This window comes from Heterodontus francisci, chromosome 6, assembly GCF_036365525.1.
Source record: "Heterodontus francisci isolate sHetFra1 chromosome 6, sHetFra1.hap1, whole genome shotgun sequence".
NCBI lineage: Eukaryota > Metazoa > Chordata > Chondrichthyes > Heterodontiformes > Heterodontidae > Heterodontus > Heterodontus francisci.
This window is the reverse complement of record NC_090376.1, coordinates 141,146,368-141,161,718: the sequence shown is the minus strand read 5'-3', so window position 1 is coordinate 141,161,718 and position 15,351 is coordinate 141,146,368.

Genomic DNA, 15,351 nt, shown 5'->3' with positions numbered 1-15,351 from the left:
ATAATATTGCTGTAATATAGTCAGTACCCATAGCCTTTGTAGTATCCAGTGCCTTCAGTCCTTTCTTGATATCACGTGGAGTGAATCGAATTGGCTGAAGTCTGGCATCTGTAATGCTGGGAACTTCAGGAGGAGGCCGAGATGGATCATCAACTCGGCACTTCTGGCTGAAGATTGTTGCAAATGCTTCAGCCTTATCTTTGGCACTGTTGTGCTGGGCTCCCCCATCATTGAGGATGGGGATATTTGTGGAGCCACCTCCTCCAGTTAGTCGTTTAATTGTCCACCACCATTCACGGCTGGATGTGGCAGGACTGCAGAGTTTAGATCTGATCCGTTGGTTATGGGATCACTGAGCTCTGTCTATTGCATTCTGCTTATGCAGTTTGGCATGCAAGTCGTCCTGGGTTGTAGCTTCACCAGGTTGACACCTCATTTTGAGGTATGCCTGGTGCTGCTCCTGGCATGCCCTCTTGCACTCTTCATTGGACTAGGGTTGGTCTCCTGGCTTGATGGTAATGGTAGAGTGGGGGATATGCTCAGCCATGAGGTTACAGATTGTGGTTGCGTACAATTCTGCTGCTGTTGATGGCCCACAGCACCTCATAAATGCCCAGTTTTGCATTGCTAGATCTGTTCAAAATCTATCCCATTTAGCACGGTGATAGTGCCACACAACACGATGGACAGTATCCTTAATGTGAAGGCGGGACTTCGTCTCTACAAGGACTGTGCAGTGGTCACTCCTCCCAATACAGTCATGGACAGAAGCACCTGCGGCAGGCAGATTGGTGAAAACAAGGTCAAGTATGTTTTTCCCTCTTGTTGGTTCTCTCACCACCTACCGCAGACCCAGTCTAGCAGCCATGTCCTTGAGGACTCGGCCAGCGCGGTCAGTAGTGGTGCTACCAAGCCACTCTTGGTGATGGACATTGAAGTCCCCCACCCACAGTACATTTTGTGCCCTTGCCATCCTCAGTGCTTCCTCCAAGTGGTTTTCAACATGGAGGAGTACTGACTCATCAGCTGAGGGAGGGCGGGAGGTGGTAATCAGTAGGTTACCTTGCCCATGTTTGACCTGATGCCATGAGACTTCATGGGGTCCAGAGTCGATGTTGAGGACTCCCAGGGCAATTCCCTCCCTACTGTAGACCACTGTCCTGCCACCTCTGCTGGGTCTGCCCTGCCGGTGGGACAGGACATACCCGGTGATAGTGATTGCAATGTCTGGGACATTGTCTGTAAGGTATGATTCTCTGAGTGTGACTATATCAGGCTGTTGCTTGACTAGTCTGTGGGATAGCTCTCCCAACTTTGGCACAAGCCCCCAGATGTAATTAAGGAGGACTTTGGAGGGTCGATAGGGCTGGGTTTGCCGTTGTCGTTGTCGATGCACTTGGAAGATCACGGGTGATAATGTTGTAGAAAAGAGACTTGCTGCAAAGGTTGTCACGTGTTATTAATCTATGTTGTTCAGTTACCTCATCTCCTTTCTGTTGTGGATTCCTTTTGCGAGTTCATTGCAAATGGCATGCTGGCCTTTATTGCAAGGGGATTGGAGTACAGGAATAAAGAGGTTTTGCTGCAATTGGACAGAGTGTTGGTGAGCTGAGTGTCTCCTGACAACGCAGAGCATGCAAAGCGCAATCACCGATGTCACCAGTGTGTCCGAACATTTTTCAGCTCGCGAGTATGGGTCCACGCACATGCGTGTCAACGTCACCATGTATTGACGTCAGACGTAGTGATTTCAGTGTGTTGCTTTACCACTCAATGTACATGACCACTGCCTCCATCCCCTCCGACAGTTCCCTGCTCCCTTCCTCAATCGGCGCCTCAATCACCACTTCTTTTCTCCGCTCCGTCCCACCGTTCTCTCCCGCGTTCGCTTGCTTGAGACTGCTCTCGACTGCTCGCTGCTCCATCCCGCCACTCCCCACTCTGCTCCGGCCCACAAGGCAGAGAGTGAGCAGCAGGAGGGAGCGGGAAAGAGAAGCAGCGATCACAGGAGGGAGCAGGAAATTGAATGCGGTTATTGAGGCAGCAATTACAGGAGGGAGCGGGGAACAGAAGTGGGGGTGGTGGTGGTGGTGGCAATTGCGACCACTGAGGGGTGAGGGGGTTTGGCTTCAATTCATTTTTTGTGTCAAATTGAGCAGCGCCACCTTTATTACTGGCAGTTGCCTCATTTGCAAGTACTGTGACACCTAGTGATTGTGCTGTCAGAAAATGCAGCCTTTGGTGAGTCTACATTTGGAGTACTGTGTGCAGTTTTCGTCTCCACGTTTAAGAAAGGATACATCTGCATTGGAGGCGGTACAGTGCAGGTTCGCTAAATTGGTCCCTGGGATGAAGAGGTTGTCCTATGATGACAGGCTGAGTAAATCGGGCCTGTATTGTCTGGAGTTTTGAAGAATGAGAGGCAATCTCATTGAAACATACACGATTCTGAAGGGGCTGGATAGGGTATATGCTGAGAGATTGTTTCTGCTGGTCGGGGAATCTAAAACACAGGAGCACAGTCTCAGGATAAAGGGCTGATCATTTAGGACTGAGATGAGGAGAAATTATTTCACTTAAAGGGTTGTGAATCTTTGGAATTCTCTACCCCAGAGGGTTGTGGATGCTCCATCATTGAATACACATAAGGCTGGGATAGACAGATGTTTTTGGTTTCTCAGGGAATCAAGGGGTATGGTGAGCAGGCAGGAACGTGCAGTGGGAGCCTAAACCACGATCGTATTGAATGGCAGAGCAGGCTTGATGGGCCATATTTCTACTCCTGCTCCTGTTATGTTTTCTTGTGTTCTTCCTCCTAAGGGGATGGTAGTGCGGGAGCTTCAGCTTTGCCATTATGCGACCTGCACCTGGGTGCTGCAGTAGAGAAGAATGAATGCGACAACAGGACTGTTTAATGGTAAGGCTTTATTGTTGGGTTTCCAGAAGGTGGTAAGGCTCAAAGGAAACATAAATGTATGAAGGTGTCTTGTGTCTCCCTTGTGCTTATCTCATGGCCCCTTTCCTGCTGTGCCTGAGGCCCTTCATCTGGCACTGCTTGGGAAGCATCCTCCTCTGCATCCTCAACATCAGAGGAGGCATCTCACTCCTTAATATCCTCACTGGTCAATGCCTTCCCATTCTGTAGTGCCAGGTTATGCTGTGCACAGCAGACTACCACAATGCGCGAGACCCTCGCTAGAGCATACTGCAGGCCATCACCAGATCGATCTATGCACATAAATCACATCTTGAGCAGACCAATGACCTGCTCGATGGTCGCTCAGGCTGACCCATGACAACTGTTGTACCTCTTCTCTGCATCCATGCGTGAGTTCCTCACAGGCGGCAGTAACCACGTCCTCAGTGGATAGCCCTTGTTCTCAAGGATCCATTCCTGAATGCGTGCGGGGCATGGAAAAAGTCAGACTGTTTCAGTATGTATGCATCATGGCTGCTTCCCGGGAATCATGCACACACATGTAAGATCTGTTTGCAGTGGCCGCAGGCCAGTTGTACATTGAGGTAGTGGAAGCCCTTCTGGTTGTTGAAGGCAGCTGACTTTTCTGTGGAAGTCTTGATGGCCACATGCTTGTAGTCAATCACTCCCTGTACCTGGCAGAATCCAGCGATGGCCCCGAACCCCATGGCCCTCTCAGCTTGACTGTTTGCATTGGTGCGAAAGAGCACATAGTCGTCGGCCCTCCTGAAGATGGCATTGGTGACTTCCTTAATGCATCGATGTGACACAGACTGGGAGCTTCTGCACATGTTTCCAGTGGTGGAATGATCTGGTGGTGTATAAGTTAGTGCCACGGTGACTTTCAGCGCTATAGGCATTGGGTGCCCACCAAGTCCCATGGGCCTCAGCTCATCCTGCATCATGGCACATAGATCATTGACAGCCTCCCTGGAGAGGTGCAGGCTTCAGAGACACTGCCACTTGGACATCTGCAGGTAGTTAAGACACAGCTGGTAAACCTTCTTAGGAAGGTACCTCCTGCTGCACGCTGGAGGTTGTTGCCATTCTTATCCTTCTCCAGCCTCCTCTGCCCGGAGCTGGCCCTCCTGTGGGCCCCCAATTTGCTGGTGTTCCCCTGCCTGTCCCTGATGCTTCCTCCCTCTCTGCTCCTCCTCTACTGGGGTCTCAAAGCCAGGGTGAATGAAGCCCATGAGAGGTTGCCTTTTCCTGAGCACAATGTCTCCACTCGAAACAGCCCTTCCAACCTCCCCCACTACTTGTGCCTTTCAATGAGGTGACACTTCCCCGAAGCCACCCTTGTGTGGGTGTCCCGCAATGCTTGCACCTTGGCCTCCATTCCTGGCAGTCTTTCACAATGCTTCCCCTCCTCCACCCTTCCTGCCAAGCGACACTGCCTCACCTGATGGCTTCCCAGTGAATACAACACTGAGTCTCCTTGCACCAGGTGAGGCCCTGAAGCCCTGCATTTCCCATGCTCCATCAACACTGCCCTGGTAGGTGGATGTAAAAGGCTCCATGGCACGATTTCAAAGAGGAGCTGTGGAGTTAGCCCCAATGTCCTAGTCAGTATTTATCCAAAAATCAACATCTTGAAAGCAGATTATTTGGTTATTATTACCTTGCTGTTTTGGGGGCTTGCTGTGTACAAATTGGCTGCTGTGTTTCCTGAATTAAAACAGTAGTGACTCTACAAAAATCCATCATTGGCTGCAAAGTGCTTTGCGGCACCCTGAGATTGTGAAAGATGCTATACAAATGCAAGTCTTTCATTTCTTTTATATAATTTGCAATATTATTCTAAAATATTTGTGAAGAAGCTTTGTTATGTCCAGTGATGTTGGGCAAACCTCTTACCCCACATTAATGCGCTTAAATTGGTAAATGACTATGAAGGTAATTATATGTCACTGTCATAAATGGACGCAATAACAGAACCATAATATTATGTTGATGTACGCTTGAAGGAAGAGATGGATAACTTCCTAATACGAGCCAAATCATAGCTGTCTATGCAGTTTAATAAAGATTTAAAATAACACAGTTAGTCATGGTTCAAAGAATCCTTGGGATGATTTTGTTGGGCTAGCAGGAACAAAGTGACAGAGCTCTGAAAATTGTGGTGCAGTACTTAGTGTCCCATCCCCACTCCCACTTCCAATCCGCCCACCACAATTTTCTTCAGGGTCTTTACCAGGGTAGCTCAGGCACAAGCCTATTTGTAAAGTGCTAATTGGGGTCCCATGCACACATACGACCCAACGTAATTTTGAATTACCAATGGATGATTTGTTAATGTGCATGCTCTGCTCATTGGTACCAGGCATTGAGTGGCCTAATCAATGGTCCTTAAATGAATCACTCTAGGCTACTCATAAAATAGGGGTGGGTGACAATTTTTCCCAGATTTTTATCCCCAGATACTGGTCCATCGAGGCTCTCCACCCACTGATTGATTTCTCCCCTTAACATATTACTTGGCTCAGCTCCTTAGAAGAGCTACCAGATTTCCCACCATCTCCAGCATGCCACTGCCCCCCACACCCACCACACCCCCCACCACACCCCATGACCTCAGTGACCAGTGAGTTGTCTGTGCAAACTTGGAATGGCAATTGTAGCTCTGTCAGTTCTAAAAAAATGAGGCCCAAGCTTCCCGTGAAGGACATCAGACAATGAGTGCAATCAGACCATCTGATCTCCACACAAAGTGAAAATCACACCCCCTTTACCTTTAAATGAAATGCCACTTGTTTATTTGAAGTTGCCATGAATAAAATGAATGATTCCCAATTAGAAAAAAGGCTGGAAGATAAGAAGAATGATATCAGATGGTTAAAGCTGTAAAACCCACAACTCATTCAAACAAATTAAGGAAATGGGGGGCAATTGATGCTTTCCATGATATATTGGTAGCTCAAGGAGTCCACTACTCCATAGATTACCTCTGCTTCCTGTGGAATGTTTCAAAGAAGCAATTTAAGATTTTCCTATAGTGCTTGACTAATCCTCCTTCGAGTACTGCTAACAATCTTGGTCTCAGATGAACTACAGGAGCTCATTTGTCTAAGCCCATTTTACTAGTGGCAATATAATAGATACGCAATAATAACAGGTATGAGCGGCATTTGATTTCTCATCAAAGTGCAACCTTACAAAGGCAAGTCTCATGAATAAAACAGGAGAGAAGATAAAGCAGAAAAAGAAAAAAGGAATTGACTTTCCCATTGCCATTCTATTCGGGGAACAAAAACCAACTCCCCACCCAGTTTGAGCTTAACTTCTGATCTCTGTCTTTAGCATGTGGTACTGCCAGCACAAACTTGGAAAATTACCTTAAATAAAGTAACTAATAATAAAAAGCCCAAAACTGTGAACCTGCAAAATAATCAATGTTTCTCTTAGATGTTTCTCAATTATGTGTCTATGAACATTATGTAATCTGATGTTCTTTCCAAGTCCTCACAAGCAATTAGGCAACTCGTTACCTGCAAGGACTTAGAAAACCTACCCAAACATGTGCACACCATTTTTATGCAAACTTTCATCTCAAAGATGAGCATGGAATAATGCCAGCCAATGGGTAACTGGTACATTAAAACTAAAATAGTAGGGGGAGTAATAATTTGATCACAACCATAAATTCATGGTGGGGGCACACTCTTGGGTCTGAATGGATCTGAGAGCCACAATATTGGGCTTCAGGCCTCATCATCGTCAAACTGGTGAGCTGTGGACACCGAATAAGCTTTCCCAAACACCTTGCTGGAGAAGAGGCCTCGAAGATTGTGCCACTGCATTGCTGGTATAATTCCTCAGGTAAGTCCTTAACAGTGACTAGGAGAGAAGGGCAATCTAGAGCAGGAGATCAGGAGAGGGGCGACAGGGAATAGGATTATTGGTAGAGAACGTGATAGGGAGGAACTGACTGAGGGTGGCGGGGGGGTGCAAATGTGAGAAGTTACGACCCGGAGGGGGACACTCAGGAGATGGAGCAATTGGGAGGGAGGGTAATGGTGACCAGGCTTGGGAAGGATGACGGTGATTGTCGGGAGATATTTTGGTTATCACTGGGGGGTCAAGGTCACTTGGGAGTGCAGACGAGCAGTGGCCGGCGGTACGGACTATGATTTTAATATGGGGTCCCGCCGGCTCCATATTCAACTTAGTATAATTTTAAAACTCATCCTTTTGATGGTGACAGCCAGCAGTCCTTTTAAAGAATGCATATCAGGCCACATGTTGACCGTGTTTTCCTGAATACAGGCACTTGCTGCGTCAGGACAAACCAATATTACAGAGGTGTTTCCAACACAAATTAGCCCCCTCATTCACGTATGCAAAGGGACAACCATCTGTTTCAATTCAGACGTTGGCCCTGGACGATTACATTTTTGCCCATACCATTATAGTGGGCAGTGCACTCCTGGTTCATAATGAGTGTGTACTCCCGCCCTCCATATTGGGTAGTTAGGTGCCTGTATAGTGCTGAATAAAACAGGCAGCAGACTATTAAATTCTTCAGCCTTGGAATTTTCAAAAAGCAAAAATTGCCATCTATTGAGCAGTTACAATGGCTATAAGTAATATAGACTTAGCATGACAAGACATCAGATTGTATTCCTTACAATGCAAGATTTACTTAGTTCATGTAATTGTAAACTCATGTTGTCATTTGTATATTTTTAAATTTTACTGTAATGTGGTTATTCTAATATGATTCATTATTGGCTGGATTTTAGCACAAGCTTCAGGACCCTGACATCAGGACCAAATGGAGTCCTGAGCCCACACTTGCCGGCAGCACGCCAGAGAGTATAACCTTCCTGGAGGCAGCCTCCTAATTGGTCTCTGTGTTCGCCGTCCTATTAAGGTCGGGAGGGAACAGGCTCTTGATGCTGCTGGCAGCAATCAGAGGGTCAGCAACACTTGAGCCTTAACTACACCACCGGAAGAGGTGGGCACTGCTGAAGCAGGTTGAGGACCGCAAGGGCACCTCAACATGGACGCACCCTTGGAGGCGTGACAACAAATGGAAAATAATGAGGGCTGAAGCTGGTATGCCCCTCAGAGTGGAGGGGAAACCCCTCCAAATGAATTGTTTGGGCTTTCCTGCTTGTGACCTCGCCTTTGGGGTATGGGGCCTCTGGCACAATGGCGCCACTGCCCCCCTCCCCAAGCCTGCTGCAGGGAGGCTGCCTCCAATGAGCATGCAGCTTCTGCGTAGGGTGGTGGGCTGCTCCGACACCAGGAAAATGCCAGTGATACTACAAAATCAACCCGAATTGGGCTCTTAAGATGTTAATTGGCTGTCTGCTTCCATGAAGCAGGCAATGAATCCTCATGCTACCTACCTCTGGGAAAAATCCCCGGCAGTGGGAACGCTTCGCGGAGCCATCCCAATGTGGCTTCCCATTACTTCTCCAGCCCCCACCTCCAACCCTGTCTCCACAGGTCCAGGAAGATCCAACCCATTATGTGTTGCGTCGTTCTATTGCTCATCATGGAGCTCATTAGTATAATCACATTACAATCAACTTTCAGAAATGCAAAAGTAATTTGGTGAAATTATTTACAAATTAATTAAGTGAAACATAGGGCTGATTTTTGTACCAGGTCCAAAGTCCCACCGTCAGAACCGGAAGTGGGAGCCGCTACAGCTTGGGCAGGGAGTGACTGGGCCCAAGCGCTTTTCCGCCGGCTGACCAATTACAGCCAGCAGGTAGGGGGACTGACCAGTAAGAGAGTGGAGGCGGGTAGTAAGGCAGCAGAAGCAGCGTGAGCTCATGTCGCTGAAGGTGCTGGTGCCATATTTTAAATGTCTACCAGCACTTATTAACTTCAGGCCACCCAGGACATCTTCAAGAATTGCAGGCCTGAGGAAGAAATCGGCTGAGACAATGGAAGAAGGAAGATCCTGGGTGGTCCCATGGTTCAGCGATGCCTCCCTGCAGGCTCTCCTCCAGGCTGCCTGGGCAAGGAAGGAGGTCCTATTCCCCAGGAACAGGAGGATGTAACAACCAGATGAGAAAGTGGTCTCGGGGTCCCTCTCAGCCTTCATCTGATCTTACCGTAACAGTGGTTAATTTTAAACACACGTGTTTTTAGCTCCCCCTTGGTGAATCCTTGTTCACTGCTTTCCAATTATCAGGCAAAGAATCCGACCCTGGACGGTTTCTTCTTACACACAATACCTGGTGCTCAATGTCCATTGTGGGTTAAATTGATAAGGGAAGTAACCCCTTTGTCTCCAGAAGCACTATCTGTTAATATGCAAATGTCTTTCCAGCCAGGGGCCTGGTGATTTTTTTGAACAAGTCCTTTCTTCACTTCAGCAACAGTTTTCAAATCAATGTTCATATGTACAAAATTAATATGCCTCATTCTTGGCAGATGGAGGTCTAGCATGGCAGGGAGGATACCGGCCCACCTGAGCAAGCAAGCCTGGATGGAAATCACAGAGGAGGTCAGCAGCCATGGGGTCACCCCTAGAACCTGGCTGCATTGCTGCAAGCGGGTGAATGACCTTATGCGATCTGCCAAAGTGTATACCTGGCTCCCCTTAGAGGCTTACATGTGCCAACACATGAGGGTGGGTTTGATGGAGAGGCAATGCCCACCCAATCGATGGCAATGGGGTCAGGCAGCAGCATATCATCTTTGCGGTATGGCTGCATCTCAGTCAATGGTGCCTGTCTGTCAGTATTGACTCTAGCAAGATCACTCCAGAATGGCTGCATGCAGGAGGCATTAATGCACCCCCGTCATGGACAACTAGGCTTCCACCAGCTTAGGCATTGTGCTTGCCTTTGTCAGGAAACTAACATTGTTCATTTTTGTGCTTGCAGGAGAAGCAGCCCACAATGTAAAGGAAAGGGCCAACACTGGTGGCAGGGTCTCCTTCCTGGACATTCTGACCCCCATGGAGGAGGAGGCGCTGGAACTGATAGGGCAGAATGGGGGCTGTTCCATCGCAGATGGCACGACAGGAGTACAGCCACAAGAGAGTGAGTGACTTAATGGATAGGCACAAGGGAGCCTCTGATGAGCATGAGTCATGGTGCTTCTGTGTCTACCACTGGTCACATGGAGCTCCACACTAGAAGTAGTTGGAAGGACGCGATGGGAAGTGCATAAACCTTTAAACTATCTTGTCTCTTACGCAGGTCAGCGACAAAAACAAAGCACTGCAGTAACTGGGGGACACGCCACCACCTCTGAGAAGGAGGAGGGGACCTCAGAGGGTACATTGCACGTCATTTCCCTGCACCCTCCTACTCTCATGTCAATGGGTATCCGTTCACATGTAGATTCGGGGTCACAACCTAGTGAGCACAGATGCACCCATGTAGCAAATGGAGACTGTGACAGCCAAGGCCACTGACACTTGGAGGACTGTAGAAGGTCAGGGTTATGCTGAGCCTCAGGCTGATGGCATTCCTCTGCAGTCATCGGCAAGGTGGCAGATGCCGGAGCTACAGCGTGAGGTTCAGGAACATCTGTCAGAGCTTCCAGAGGGTAAGCGCACCCGGGAACAGACAGTGAGGAGTCCATCCAGGCCATGAATGCTGCCATGTTTCTTGTCATAGAGTCATAGAGTTATACAGCAAGAGACTGGCGACCCTCATGGAGAGCCGGATCTAGCAGACCACTCAGTGGATGTCAGAGATGCACGCAGACCAGCATACTATCGCAGCATCCATGAGCTATGTGCAGCAATGGCTAGGCAAGAAGGGGACGAGATGCCTGGAGTTGCCAGCAAGTCCTCAGACTACTCATGTGAGCAGCTAGGTATAAGTGTGCCTTGTAAGGGAGGAGGAGTGGCTGTCTTCTGCATTTGGGGGCTCCTGTCAGGGAGCTCCTGGGTGGACATCAGCTCCCTAGTCCCTCTGCCGGTGACACCATTGCCTCAACTAGCCGGGATATTACAGGCGGTTCCTGCACCTGTGCAGGAGGCCCTCAAAATGCCAGGGCCCTGCAAACCTCAGGCAGCCAGAGAATGACCGCCAAGGTCATTCCAAGCCATGGAGGAGCAAGGTCAGTAGCCTGCCTTTACCTAAACTGACAGCGCAGGAGGAGCACCATGTAGGAGCACAGGTAAGAGATTTTAAAAATAGCATTCAGGGTGAATAGATTGTTAAAGAGTAAAGCCTTGTATCTCTTTTTCTGTGTGATAAAGGTGTAATATGGTGCAGCAACATCCCCTTCCATTTCTTGTGGACCTCTGGGACATTACCACTACGTCACTACGTCACTACCTCCCCCTTTCAGCAAAGCATCTAAATTGTAGCCTTTGTGTTTGTCAAGGAAGTCACTTTGGAATGCTTCAATGGGGGTAGAAGCTACTGCAGACTCTGTGATCCTGATGGCTAGATCAGCTTCAGAAAAATCACAGTCGTGCTCCTTATCTCGACATCAACTCACAAATTGATCTATCGCCTCCGATGGCTGCTGCCGGAATCACATAAACACAAGCAGGTGTATCCTGAAATTGATATTGACTCTCAACTGGTCTTCCAATGTGGGCCATACTTTTTCCAAGTCCTTTAAGTCATCCTTCAAAAGACTTGATGTATTCAACCTGTGCGGGCCTTCATTTCCAATGGCAATTTTGACTTTGAATGCTTGCTGTCTGGCTCAGAGATAGACAAGTCGAGAAAACACAGTTCCATTCACTTTTTGAACAGTTTAAATTCAGTTAGACAGTTCTTTGCCTTCCAGTCCAGGGATCGACATGTAGTTGCCATTTTGTGTTGAGCAGTATCAGCAGTAGGAATAAAAATTTAAATTTGGACAGTCTTTAAGGGGTTAAGTTCTGTGGTAACTGTCAGGCCCTTCAACTCGTAGTGCAGGCTTCTTTGCAGCTGTAAAAAATTGCCTTATTGCTTTTCCTGCAGCTGTGTGCTGCTTGTCTTTTTTTATATTGTAGACTTTCCAGTTCCAGCAGCAGTGTAAACACACAGAGAAAAAGAAACTCCCTGCCGTTTTTTTAACCAATGTCACCAGTTACCACAGCCGAGTGGAGCAAGAGAGAGCAAGTAGGTTGAGCGTGATGCTGGCTCCAGCTCTGCACACCCCCATTAGGTCCCGCCCATGAAGGGTGATGCCGCGATGTCTGATGCCCAGTCCACGAATGGTGATTTCCAAATTTGGAAACAAGAAGCTCTCTCCCAGGCTGTGCAATGGATTTGGCTCCGCCCATGATGGCTGACTCCTGGACCGTGCGCTATGCTTAAGTCCCATCCACGAAGAGTGGTTTGGCCGGAAAAAAGACAAAGACGGCCAAAAATGGCAATGGGAAGAGAGGGTTATTGATAGTTTTTTTTCCTTCTTTTAAGCTCTCCCAATCGATTAGAATGTTGGTAATGAAGCTGATCTTTTTTTTCTTGCTTTCTTTTCTCTTTGTGGCTTGCCTGAGACCTTAAAACCACTGTGAAGGTTTCCTGGCCTTCTCACAGCTTGGGGGTTTATCTGCACAGATGATTTTGCCAGGTCATGTCATGATAAATCAATTGCCCCCCGAACTCTCGTTCCAATGGCCCATCAGTGAAAATGATTCCCCCGCCCAATGTACACCTCTCGGAGTGAACTTTTACTGGATTGCTTCTGCCACAAACCGTAATTGCAGCTTATTTCGGACTCACGTTTTATGAAAGTAATGCTGTAAAACTCGATCCCAAGGATGTGGACCTGCCATGTGCTGGACCCCAGCAAAGTCGCAGAATCACTTACTCGGGCTTCTACACTGCCACAAGGAGAGCAGATGACCCTGGTGAGCTTGTAAAGCTTCACTCTGTAGCAGGCGGATGGGCTCAGCAGTGCAGGCTTTGTAAAAACTTGAAGTATCTTCAATATCCCTGAGCTGCCACCATTTCCCATTTCAGAGCAAGACGGGCCCCCCTTTTTATTTTCAGTCATCGTTTTCTTTTTTCTTTTTCTTTTATTTTATTTCATCATTCATTTTTTTCTTACCATGTGCCTGCCCACTGTTTTTTTCATGTTTGTGCTTTGGGCCAGGGCTGTTCATTTTTCTGTCCATTAACACCCTCTCTGCACTAATGCTTTGTCTTTCAACACAGCATTAACGTACCGGTTGCCTTTGCTCCATGACCTTCTGGTCAGTTATTCTCTGTGACCCTGTCCTATCAACACCTTCACTTTTGTTATCTCTTGCCACACCCCTGCTTTATTTGCTTAAAACCTATTACATTTCTAACCTTTGCCAGTTCTGATGAAGGGTCACTGATGAGAAACGTTAACTCTGCTTCTCTCTCCATAGATGCTGCCAGACCTGCTGAATATTTCCAGCATTTATTGTTTTTATTTCATGATTTCCCTCTCCCTGATGATTTTTATGAAGAGGTAGATCAATATGAAACAATGTATGACACCGAGCCACGAAAGGAGATATTAGGTAAGATAGCCAAAAGCTTGGTCAAAGAGGTAGATTTTAGGGAGTGTCCTAAAGGAGGAAAACGATTTGGAGAGGCTGTTCCAGAGCTTAATTTCTATCTTTAAGATCCTTGTTAAAGGTAGGTAATGGAGGCCGACTGGGTGGGAGTACAGCCAAAAGCCGCCCTCGAGAGGGGCTCCCTCCCTACAGTGCTGGTCTGACTGCTTTTTGTATTTTTTAATTCAAGTTTTTAAAAAGTGGCTAGGAGGGTGCCTTGTTGTTGAAGTGCCTTCCCAGTTACTTACCTAATGCTGCAGCCGGGTGTTTCTCTGAAGCCGAAGGTCTCTGGTTGGCCCTCCAGCTTCAAGAACTACTACAAACACTGTCAAAGTGCCCATTAAAATTAGAGTTCTAACTACATCATTGGGTCCATGACTTGCATGGGAAAGAGAACTACTGGTTGTTCTGGCCTCCCATCGATAGACCTCTGTAAAATTTACAGCGAGCACATCATAAGGGTTAACGGGGCAATGATACTACTGACTCAACATTTAGGCCCTTACTGCCCTGTTAAGTGAAAGTGAAATTCAGCCCATCACAATGTCTTTTTATTTCAATATGAGAGGAGATCGATCTTTAGTATATTTTTCCAAAATACCTAAATGTTGTACCAACTTTTATGCTGTCTGTCTGTCTCATCTATCTCTCATTCTTTACGCAATACAACATTACAGAAATATTGTTAGGGTTCCTAACTATAACTCAGCAGTAAAAGCACTGACCATTGTAGGGCCACCAATCATACCATTTAAACTCATTAACTAAAATGTTAAAGGATTGGCCAAAAACCTTAACTCATGGTCTGTCGTCTGCTTTGTGGCCTCTGGCTACTTCTTGATGCAACAGAACATTCCAACCAAATCGAACATAAAGGGTGGAATTTGTGGCTCTCCCCCATGGTGGATAAGGAGGCAAGGACAACATAAGTTTGGGTGGGATAGTGGAGGGGTTGGGTGGGGGGCACCTGCCACTGTCCTGCCTCCACCGAAATTTAGTCTGGGGCGGGAAGGCCGCCAATTGAAACCCTTAACTAGGTAATTATTCCCAAATAACATCCTCTTCTTGCTGCAGCCGCAATTACCAGTGTGGCGGGTGGCCCTGTTGCCAGGAAGCATGGCACCAAAAGCCATGCGGGCTGCTTCCACGCTCCAGAGGTGGAGGGACCTGGCTTCGGGGTACCCGCTGAGGGCCATCCACCTGATCTTGCTGCTGACCCCTCTCCCGACCACTCTACAAGACCCCTCACCACCCTGACTTACCTTAAGCCTGGTTCCAGCATAGCTCTTTGGTGTCTGGTCGCTGCAGCTACAGCAGCAGGCACCATCTTTGTGGTGGCACTGCAGCTGCTGGCCCCTGATTGGCTGGCAGCTCAGCAAGCTGGGACTTGTGGCTACAGGGTCCTAAATCCAATGGAAGGCCCATTGTGTCCAATTAAGTGCCTGATTGGCACTATAATTCATCAGGTCTTCAGTACAAGAGGTGACATGGGGATCTCAGCATCGGTTTCCCCCGACGATGAGATCCCCCCCCACCCCCGCCGCCCCCACCACCACCACTACCTGCATAACATTCCCCCTAAAATGTTCATGAGATTTCACAGGTAACAGGGACACATTCAATAAAGAGTCTGGGGGAGGACGGGTTAAAATTAGTCTTTGGTAATGAATCGACAACCACCTTTTTAAAAGGGTGTACAACTGTCTGTCCACTCATTATCATTTGTTATCATTTGTGGTGTACATGGACTTCCAGAATGCATTTGATTCAGTGCCACACAAGAGACTTATAAGCAAAGTTATAGTTCATGGAATAAAAGGGATGGTAGCAACATGGATATGACATTGGCTGAGTAACAGGAAGCACAGAGTGGTAATTAATGAATGTTTTTTCGGGCTGGAGGAATGTTTGTAGTGGACTTCCT